At 38.8% G+C, this 11,848-nt stretch overlaps 1 protein-coding gene across 3 annotated transcripts in view; it reads right to left on the bottom strand.

The window, feature by feature from the left end:
• Nucleotides 1–182, bottom strand: part of Rab3ip (RAB3A interacting protein) — a 31,883-nt gene extending 31,701 nt beyond the window's left edge. For all 3 annotated transcript variants that reach the window (XM_013022529.1, XM_013022546.1, XM_013022537.1), the window contains exon 1: nucleotides 37–182. The gene's annotated coding sequence lies outside the window, so the exon portion shown is untranslated. The remainder of the gene's footprint in view (nucleotides 1–36) is intronic.
• Between the last annotated feature and the right edge of the window lie 11,666 nt (nucleotides 183–11,848).

Raw genomic sequence — 11,848 nt, 5'->3', positions numbered from 1 at the left:
ACGCCGCGGGCCTCGCCCTCCCGCGGCCGCACTCACCTGACGACCCTCCACCGCGGCCACTCACCGCGCTCGGGGGCGCTTGCACAGCCGCCCGGATAGCGCGACCCAAGGCAACGACGGGAGGAGGAGGAGGTCGGCGAGCCGGCGCCGCTACTCTCCGCCACAGCGGGTGCACTGCGCTGGGAGCCGCCGAAAGAGAATGGGACTGCGCCTGCGCCGGGAGCCGGGAGGGGCCTTCCCTGGGGAGAGGAGGTAGAGCCGGGGGCGGGGCCTGGCCAAAGTGGGGCGGGGCCGGCGTGGGGCCCGAGGGGGCCGACGCGTTGCCGCGCCCCCTGGCGCCAGACGGGACTTGCGGCAGGTCCCTGAGCGGGGACCCAGGTGCCTCCTCTGGCGGTTTCCCCGGAAACGACTGCTGGCTGCCCTGAGCCCTGGCAGTGAGCTAACTTGCAGTGGGCTGGGGAGTGGAGTTGACTCGGGGCCCGCAGATCCCTAAAACTCGAGTGAGTGTGCGTGTGTGGGTGTGTGCGTGCGCGTGCCGTGAGTCGATTTGGGCCCCGCAGAAATCTGAAACGTGTGTGTGTGTTAGAGAGAAGAGACAAAGGGAGCGAAGCTGGTTCCCATCAGTTGAAGAGCATTTGAGATGTCTCTGTGCATGCTTCTCTGTCTTCTGTATCAATGGTTTTCTCTACACGTGCACCTTCAAATGATAAAAGTACCGACAGAACCCAACTCTTTAAATCTGACCAGACAGAAGCACTCACATGGGAGGCACATTGGAATAGGATTACCATTCTAGATATTGGTCACATCTGAAAAGACAGTAGGTTATGTGTTTGAGTCTTGGCATTAGAATTCCTAGTTTAAGCCTGCTTCCTACTACCTCTGTAGCATTGGGAAAGTTCATCTCAACCCCAATTTTCTCACTGCCAGGTGCCAGTAGCATATGCCTATAATCCTAGCTACTGAGAAGGCTGAAATCTGAGAATCGAGGTTCTCGGTCATACTGGGCAGGAGAAAAGTTCATATGACTCGTATCTCCAATTAACCACCAAAAAAAAAAAAAGCCTGAAGTGGAACTATGGCTCAAATGAGCACCTTGAGCACAAAAGCTCAGGGACAGTGCGCAGGCCCTAAATTCAAGCTCCAGGACTGGCACCAGAAAAAAAAAAAAACCTAACTTAGCAGGGTATGGTGGCACAACTCACTACTTCTAGAAGGTAGAGGCAGAAGGACTCCAAGATCAAAGCCAGTCTGGACTACATAATAAGACTGTATTACTTCACCTCCTCACTCCATTTGAAAAAAGTAAAAAAGAATACCTCATTTAAATTGTTGAAAGTTTAAATGGTTTACTACATGTAAAACAAAATACAGCAATACACAAAAGTATTCAACCACTCTTATTATCAATAACCTAGAAAATAATATTTTATTAACATACCTCCAAAATATTACCAATTCCTATTCCTTCTAATTCCTAAATAACTCTTAAATATATCTTGTTTTATTTATTTATTTATTCTGAGAGCAGAAAAAAATAATAAACAGCCCTCACTGTCCCCAGACTCAAATGCAAGGAGGTAAGTATAGATTCATTGTACTCATAAAATGACATGTTGAGTTGAAAGTTGTACAACAACTTCAAGATAACTTTAAAAATAAAGAACTTAATCTAAAAAATAAGTGGAATAAGTAACAACATACAGTAAAATTCTTGGTCTCTCCAGTTTTGCCATACACTCGTGCATTTTTGTTTCTACACTGTTTCTGTTTCTCATCTTTTTCTTAACCTGGCTATTTCCTGCTTGCCCTCCATGACCCAAGTCACGCTTTAATTCCATTATGAATTTTCCCACCCCCGTCTCCTTTGCTTGCCATCTGACTATGCTGACCACCCCAGTGCTCAGTGCCCCTGCATGTCCTTCCATACCATCTTATTTCTAGCACTGTCCATGTGAATCATAACATGGAGTTTTAATTCTCCCTTTTCCTAATAAGACTATAAGCTTCTTAAGAAATTTGACACACTCACCAAATACAAAATGAATGAATGACACAAAGCAATCAGAAGACTAGGTTATGAGAACTTGTTAACAAGATGTTTTGAGGTCAAGGGCTTAGGGGAATTAAAGACCTCTCAAGAGGCCAACTTATTCAGCACACAGAGACCCACGAGATTGGGCTTTCCTCCTGTTCTGATGAAACATCTGTATAGATTGTACTTGCAAATGCCAGGGAAAGAGAGAGCTTTGGTTTCAGAAAGAGAAAAATCTCAGGCTTAAACCAAGCCTGTGAATTGAACTCAGAGTTTAATGGAATTACAGATTTTGCTGTGCTATTTTGGTAGACATGAAGTCCAAATTTGAAAGTACTCATATTTTGATGAACATGAATCATACTTGTAAGTTTCTGCAGCTGTTTTGGGTGTGCAAACCTCCAGATGTATTTGAATTACCAAGTAATTCTCCTATTGGTACAGTTTGGTGCAAAAGGGATTTAATTTCACAGATCTGAAAAGCAACTATGCTGCCAAAAAAGACATGATTTAATTAGAATTCAAGAAGTGGCATCTGAATGACAAAGTCATCCTAAGTTTTAGACTGCATGGACTTCTTTCATGACACCACTGTCGAGGCTGATGGCAACCATAAATTCAGAAACAAAATCTGAAGTCTCGGTTCAGCTACCCACTGCCTTAGTACAACTCAAATTGTTAAGGTGGGTACACAACTGCATTGTCATTGTTCTGTTATAATTTAAAATTTTGAGGGCCAGAAATACTTTGCCATCAACCTTGTGCAAAATATCCTTTGCAAACAAGAAGATACTTTTGAGAGCAAGGAATAGATACCTGCCCCAATCCCACTCCAGCAATTCCATTCAGGGCTCAGGATGATTCTAGAATCTGACTTGATGAACAAAGTAAATACAGAAAGTAACTAAATACTATTTTTAAGGAGTAAATGGCAGTAATAATTTAACTGGTCTATTTTTTAAGGTCTTGTAATTTTTAACATAATCGTTGGGCTTCAAGTAAGATCTAGCCAAAAGATGTGACCCATCCCTATGCTCAGTAGACTTTATTGTGCAGACATCACTAAAAAGTTAAAAAGGAACTAAATAAGAATTAGGACTATGTCCTCTTTCTACATTTATAAATCATTCATGAGCTAAGAGCAAAAACAACATACCCATCCCCCCAAAAATCTACAAATTCATTTTTTTCTTTTGCAAACTAGAACCTAAGTATACTGCAGAGATTTCAAAACATGCAGAAAAGTGGATGGAAAAGGATTGAGCAAGGATGGTATAGCAGACAGTAGAGGAGAGGGGAGAATAGATAGAGTAGCAACAAGACTCAGACATTGCGAGCAAAAGTGTAACTCATGAACTAAATGTGTGGCTTAGTGGTAAAGTTCTTATATAGCATGCACAAGGTGTGGGTTTTACCCCAGCACCCTCACCCTAAAATAGAACTCTTGAAGGTAAAAATAAACCATACTTTAAGTTAGAGAAACATATTTTGTTTGTAAGTGGGGATGAGAAAATTGGAGCAACCCATGCTGGCAAAAGCAATTACAACTGATGAATGGATATATATGTGTGTATGTATGAATATATATATACATACATATATACATATGTACATACATACATACACACACAAACATTATTCAACCAAAAAGAAGACTGAAGGCATGTTGTTTGCAAGGAAATGGATAGACCAAGAAACTATCACATTAAGCAAAGTAATCCAGACTCAAAAGGACAAAGGATATCCCTCATATGTGGATGTTAGACCTAACATTTAAAAAGTATATGTGTCTGTGTGTGATAAATATGACTAAAGTATATGCATGTGGAGACAGCAAGATGAAACCCCTTTGAACAATTAACATGCACTCTATCAAAATAGAATATAGGAAGTTGGAAGATTTCTTGCCTTGGATATAGGAATTAGTGGGAGGGAAGAAGAAAAATGGAAAATAGGAAGGAGGATGAATATAGATAAAATACATATGCGTGTAAAAATGAAACAAGACAATAAGACTGGTTTGAGAAAGGGACAGAGAAAATAAAAATAGAAGGAGGTGATTATGATCAAGAGGAACTGTATACATAAGTAGATTGAACAACAAATTGAAATCAATTTTGAAAAAGAAGAAAGGCAAGTAAGGCTGTACACAAAATCATACAGCTAATCCATACTTGCAGGAAGCAATCTGTTCATGTGGCAGAAGATAAGTGATTCTACACTTTGTAGAAAAACACCTCCCTTCTCACTTCTAATCCCATCCAGAACACTGGAAACTCTGGGAATAGCAGGTCTAACAAGACCCTGACTCAATAATGAGAAATAAGAAAGGAAAACCCCAACACCATATATATAAGGAAAGTATAATACAACTTTTGGGGAAAGGAATAAAATAGAACTGATTTTTATAATAAAATGTTTCTATAACAGATAATATTTTAAACTTTTCTCCCTGAACTGATGTGAGAATGAGGCAATTGCTTCTTTATAAAAAGAAAAACAGAACAGTACTGTATGATTCAAGGAAAAAGATACAGTGAAAACAGGAAGTGCTGTGACACACAGATTTAGAAGAACTGCAGTAGGAAAAAATCACAAAAAGAAAAGAAAAAGTGGCGCTGTAGCTCAAGTGGTAGAGCGCTCACCTTGAGCTGTACCCAAGCCCAGAGTTCAAGCCCCACGACCGACAAAAAAAAAAAAGGAAATTACAAGGAATTGATAAAAGAAGACTTAAGAAATGTAGAAAAAGAGAAATGAAAAGCAAGCAAAATAAAAGAGTAACAACAACAACAAAAAAGATTACAGCCTGACACTGGTGGCTCACACCTGTAATCCTAACTACTCAGGAGGCTGACATCTGAGGATCACAGTTCAAAGCCAGCCCAGGTAGGAAAATGCATGAGACTCTTATCTCCAATTAACCACCAGAAAAGCAAAAATGGTAGAGCACTAGCTTTGAGCAAAAAGAGCTCAGGGACAGCTAACAGGAACTGAGTTCAAACTCCATGACCAACAACAACAAAAATTACAAATAATATATACAGAGTATATACAGAGAAAGACAAAAAGAAGGAAAGAAAAATCATAACTGGTGGCCCAAAAGAAAAAGATCCAAATAATGGGACAAATAACTATTTAAAGATATAATTGAAAACTTTCCTAAAAGGGTCTATTACAGGTAAGGGAATATTTTAGCTTATTAGTATAGCTTCTGAGTTAGTTACTGTCTACAAAGAAAACTAATCTTTGGAAAGGTTGCAAATAATCAAGTCTTTATTAAGGGGAAATTTTCAGACTGCCTTAGTTTTTGTACAACAGTCATTTCAAAAACACATTAAAGCGACCTATGTTTCCTCCTCCAGTGGTAAGCAGACCCAAAGCCTTTATGTCTAACCAAGTTGTCTTCAAGTATAAACAATAATGATTTTAAAATACACAAAACCCAGGGACTGCTCTTGTTAGCCCCTAAGAAATAGTTGTGAAACTATAGCAAAAGACTGCTTGTGAACTTTCTGTCACAAACAAAATCCTTCTTTTACAGCTATGTTTGGAATTCATCTATCCTCAGCTAATTCCCCCACATCCTCACCCTCTTCTCTAAAGGTTCCACTTAACCTCCTCACCCTAGAACACTGGCTTTCCCTCAAGGGCACTGCTATTCCTACAGCCATCATACTAGTAATCATGTTTTCTCCCACAGTTCTTGGGCACATGTGCCTAAATATCTAGTCCTCATTCACCTTCAGACTCTTCTCACATGTATCCCTAAAATCCCCCAGCTTTTAAGTTTTATGTTATCAGATGAAGTCACTCAAACATATTCAATTTGCTTTCATCTATTGACACACTGGGGCAGTCTGTGGGGGGAGGGGAGGGTTGTTGTGAGAGAGAAAGAGAGAGACAAAGAGACAGAGAGAGAGACAAAGAGAGACAGAAAGAGAGAAAGAAGGACTGGGATTTGGACTCAGGATTTCATTCTTGCTAAGTATGAGCTCTGCCACCAGAACCATACTCCCAGCCTTTTTTACTTCCATTATTTTTTTTAGTATGGTCTTGTGTTCTGGACGAACCTTGTCCATAATCCTCCTGCCTTTGTCCTGCTTAGTTAAATGGCAGGGGTGGACCATCACACACAGGCTATTCCTTGAGATGAGATCTTATTACTTTTTTGCTCCACTGGCCTTGAGCCATTATCCTCCTCCTGAGTAACTGATACTATGATGTAAGCCGCAACTGCACACTACCAGTCTTTTTTATTTCTAATGGATAATTATTTCTAGTCTGGTAATTTCTCTCATTCGCCTTAACTCTTGATGATGTCAATAAATGTTATCTGTGGCCCTTTTAGCACCATGTTTCCATTTTTTAACTTCTTCACCCAAATGACCTTGTTTTCACCTACCCCTCAGTCACTTGCTCCGTGGTCATGCTCTGGATTTTGCCCTTATTGAGCTCTTCTCAGCCTTAGTTTCATCATTCTACTTTGTGACAACTCTTTTTCTATTTCCCATTTCAGTGATCGTCTCAATAATCCTATGATCCCTCATCAAGAGGAAAATAAAATTGCATTCATTATAACCTTGTTCTTTATAAAATAATATTGGATGAGTGGGAATGTGGCTTAGTGGTAGAGTGCTTGCCTAGCATGGATGAAGCCCTGGGTTTGATCCCTTAGTACCACATAAACAGAAAAAGCCAGAAGTGGCTCTGTGGCTCAAGGGGTTGAGTGCTAGCCTTGATCAAAAGAAATTCAGGGACAGTGCTCAGGCCCTGAGTTCAAGCCTCAGGATCAGAAAAAAAAAAAGAATAATATTGGAAAAAAGTATAATTTTAAAGCCTTGTTTTAAAACTTATTTAAGGAAGGCAGCATTTACTTGGGCCAGAAAACAGAGAGGGCTGCCTAATAGAAGTCATCACCTTAAATCAGGGGATGCAGTCAGCTTTGGGGGACTCAGCAAGGAAAAGGACACAAAAGTAAATGCTCAGCCTCTTTCCTGCTTTCCGCCACTGATTCAAAAATTGGATAATATACATATTGGATAATATGTATTGGAATATATATTGCATATATAAATATAAATTAATATGTAATATATAACTATATAATATATTGTATATTATATGTAATATATAGACTATTATATATTATACAGAATATTATAATAGTATGATATATATTATATGATATATATGATATAATATTATATAATGACATAGTATATATAATATATATTCCCTATAATTTGTTTGTGTGTGTGTGTGTGTGTGTGCACTAGTCTTGAACTCAGGGCTGATGCTGAGTTTTGTGTTCAAGGTAAGCTTTTTTGTTCAAGGTTAGCGCTCTACCACGTAAGCCACAGCTTCACTTCCAACTTTATGAGATAATTTAATTTGAGATAAGTCTCATGGATTTTTCTGCTCTGGGCTGGCTTTGAATCAAAGTCCTCAGATCTCAGCCTTCTTAATAGCTAGGATTAAAAGTATGAGCTACTAATGCCTGATAGATAATATTATTTTTTGTCCTTGTTTTTCTGCCAGTTCTAGGCTTGGACTCAGGGACTGGGTCACATCTCTATTTTCATCTTTTTGGTGGTCTCACAGACTTTCCCAGTTAGGCTGGCTTTGAACCATGATCCTTAGATCTTAGCCTCCTGAGTAGATAGGCTTACAGGAAAACCATCAGCACCTGGCAATAACATTATTTTTAATATATATTTAATTTATAAAACATTTATATATGTATAACTATAATATATTTTTATTTTATGAGAAGACATAGGTATCAAACAGCCACTATGATAAGGCAGAGTAAAAGACCATAACAATACAACCATCTAAGAATTCATGTCATATGTAAGGAAACAACTCCCAACTGGAGGCAGATTAAAATTATAGAAGCATTCTTTGGTTCCCTCAACATTAGTAGTCAAATGCCTTTAATATCTAGGTTATATTACCATTTTTGTCTTTTCTATTTATTCTGATCAGCTTTTTTAAATGGCTTCATATGGTATTTGCTTTTTATTTTACAGCAGGTCTATGTTCTTAAATTTCTCTGAGAAATAAAAAAGTCACTAGAATAAAGAATATATTGAGGCAGGCATGGTGACAGATATAATCCTAGCATCTCAGAGGTTAAGACAGGAGGATTGTGAATTCTAAGCAAGCCTGGACCATATAAAAGAATTTGCCTCAAATATTATGTTTATAATTCAACTACTGTCTAAAATTTGTTGACTAGTAAAAGAAGAGGATTTATTAAAGTCAGGGAAATTGCAGTTTCCAAAATGTCTTAAGTCAACTACTTTATTGGAGAAACAATACCAAAGTGACATTCAGAGGCTTAACAGGATGTTGAAGACAAAGACAGAAGAGCTGCCTAGAAAATAGAAAAAGCAGCCAGAGTTCCTATTTCTCTTCTTAAGGGATCAACTTCTTAAGTTCAAAACTGTCAAAGTGTCAAGGCATATACAAGATTAAAACCACAAGATGAAAGTATTTTCTTCCAAAATATGTCTGAAATCTGAGGAGCTTTTTCATGAGTGCTACATGCAAGGGTGGTGTTTTTCTTATGTATGAACATTTGTCAGGAAAAGCACAGTGTCACCTGTCTCCCCAGGTGTCATCCCTAGCCCATGCCTTCTGAACATCATCTGCCAAGATGATAGAATTCCCAAAATCCAGACGGAGCAGTCACAAATCAAAAGAAGTTTACTTTTTTTTTAATTTATTCAAGATGGTTATTCACTGACAAAATAACTTAAATGGAAAAGCTTGGCGCATGTAGAAAAATGAAAGTAATCTCTTAGAGTTGTGAGCCTCTTATTATTGTCATAGACCTCCATTTGAAAAGCCAGCAGTTCCCAGACAAGGACAGAAACTCAAACTACAGATAGACATTGGGCAAAATGCAGTGGTGCATAATGAATGTAGTGACAGGATCAGATCAGATCAGCTCCACAGAGATATGGTGATTGATTTTAAATAAAAAGACCTTTCTTTTCAAATTATCCTTAGCTCTTTAAATTTGTCCTCTTGAAAGCCTTTTACTATAATTTGAATTTGGGTGGACAGCCTGAACGTTCATCAATAAGAAAATGGCAAAATAAATTATGGCATATCCATTCCCTGGAATCTTAGGCATTTGTTAAATGAATGAATTTCATCTTAAAATACATAGAGCAATTTCTGACTTAAAAAAAACAGAAAAGCAAATAGAATAATGTGTGCACTATTTCATTTTGCAAAACAAGTGTATTAGATGCAATCTTTGTATATCTTCTCAGATTTCCTCACTGCTTCATTTTTTTCTGAGGGTAACCAGGACAGGCCATTGCACTCCTACTGTTTTTGCTAAGCTCTTTTAGCTGTCTGGAGTTTCAGCTGGGTCCCTGGGATCCTAAGTGACAGCCTCACTGCCCATAGATAAAAATATCAAGCTGTCACTCTCATTCTAGATCTGGATGAAATGCCATACTATGGAACAGGGAAATGGACTAGTTACTTCCTCATGGGAGACAACTCGGACAATGGGAAAGGAAAGGTAGGAAGTATTGAAAAAGAAAAATCTCCTCTACTTTCTGCCTACCAGCTCAGAAGTAGGGTTTCTTCCCCAACCTTTTGCACAGGAGCCCTGCCAACTGTGTGGCACAGCTATGAAGCCTCTGCTTCATTTCTGCCAGGCCCATTGTGAAGAGTGGCTTGTGTGCTTTTAGCTTACATTTTTGAGAAAGGGTCTCTAACTTTGCCATCCTCCTGCTTCCACCTCCCCAGCTGGCCAGCCTTCAACAGCTTCACTTACATTTTCCAAGTAAAGTGGCATGCATTAATTATTACCTCTGGTCTACTGTCTGAAAGGCTCAAACAAACTCAATATTGATGGTAGATATAAAATGTTTGTGAATGTGTATGTGAATGTGTGTGTGTATATATTCATTTATATATGTATATACATGCATACACCTAAGCTTTTATAAATGAATAGAAATCTGAGGAGGATGGAAAGATACCTCACAGACTTGAAAATTTTAATGAATATATTTTATTTTTGCATGTTTAACTACACAATAGTAGTTATGCACCATACTTATAAGCCTAGTGTACACTTCCCTACTTAACTCCTTTGTAACTTTGGTATGCCATGAAATCATTACATTCCTAGGGAATACACCCCACACACTCACGGATAGCCACCCACACAATCACACTTCTGTCTTCCTGACAGACCCTACTTTTGTCTGTATTCACCTTTTTAATTATCTCCTTTGCCCTCTTAGGAGCATGTGGGACAACCCAAAAGAAGTGTGGAGAAGCAGAGCCAAAACCAAAGTGTAATCAGTTCCCGGTACTGGGCAACCTTGAGGACTCATACCTCAAACATTTTGGCCTGGGCATTCCATTAGTTGCTTTTGAAGCATCAAAATGACAACCCACTCATGTACATTAAATATGCATAGTTGCATACATACATATTTCTATATCTCACCAGAGTCTGATGTAATATTTGTTTTATTATCTTCATACACTCAATTCCTAACATCTACACAGAGTAAGAGCTCAACCAACATTCCTCTCAACCTACAATTTGCGTGTTCCACATCTGGCAGGGGGTTAAGTAATAGCAGAGAAAAGATACATGAAATACAATCTGAATCTGGACACGGGTGGCTCACGCCTATAATCCTGGCTATTCAAGAGGCTGAGATCTGAAGGTTGTGATTCAAAGCCAACCCTGGGCAGGAAAGTCAGTGAGATTCTTATCTCCAATAAACCACCAGAAAACCAGAAGTGGTGCTGTGGCTCAAATGGTAGAATGCAAAGTCTTGAGCTGAAGAGCTCAGGGACAGTGCCCAAGCCCAGAGTTCAAGACCTATGACTGACTATATATATATATATATATATATATATATATATATATATATCTGAATCACTTCTCATTCAAAGGCTATCAGAAAGGTAACAAACAAAATTAATTAGCAAAGTGTATTATTTAAATAATCATATTGCAATGTCCCAGAGCTAGCAAAAAGCTGCAGAGAGAATTTTTTTAATTCTCTTGTTATTACATTATTTCCAAATATACAATTAAAACCCCAACTTGGAGCATAGTTCTGCTCTTGGTAGGATAATCATAGTGCTTAAAATGCACTAAGATGTTAAACTTATCAACAGAACTTGACAAGTTGCCCACAAAGAACTGAGGTAGAAATGGCAGGTGTCACAAGTCAACACAGGGCTACCACTCTGTCACCTTGATCAAGACCCCATTCCTAAACCTGGCCCAACTCATCACTTATGAGTGAGCCTGAAATTAAAGACATGAGTGAGGAGAAGAGATGACATAGGCAAATGCTATTCATTTATTCAATATCTTTTACCCTGGTTCTGTGTGAAGAGGGGTGTTCTAATGCTGGAATTCAACAATGAAGTAAGGGATCAACAATCTTCACCCACGTGGAATTTATTTTCTAAGACTTGGAAGGAATAACTTGGAAGAAACAAAACACTAGCAATTCCTTTTAGTGCCGTAATTTCCTCATAAGAGAAGCCCTGAGAAATACATTTCAGAGTGGTAAGAGTTCTGCCATTCTCTCTCTCAATCCTCCTTCTCTAGCTCCCCTCTGGCTCCTTTGGTGTTGCAATTAACTTCCCCTCTCATCTTTCTTGACTTAATCTGCACTGTGTGTGCTCAATTGAGTACCAAGCATTGAGATGGAGACTACTAATCTGTTGTTGTTTTTTTTTCTAGAAAGTTCTCCAGGTAGTTCCAATGAGCAGCCAGCCTGCCTCAGTCCTCTCCTTGTAACCACCCAT

The sequence above is a fragment of the Dipodomys ordii genome, unplaced genomic scaffold (assembly GCF_000151885.1).
Source record: "Dipodomys ordii isolate 6190 unplaced genomic scaffold, Dord_2.0 Scaffold3, whole genome shotgun sequence".
Classification (NCBI taxonomy): domain Eukaryota; kingdom Metazoa; phylum Chordata; class Mammalia; order Rodentia; family Heteromyidae; genus Dipodomys; species Dipodomys ordii.
Note: the sequence above shows the minus strand (reverse complement) of the source record. Positions and strands in the feature narration are given on the sequence as shown.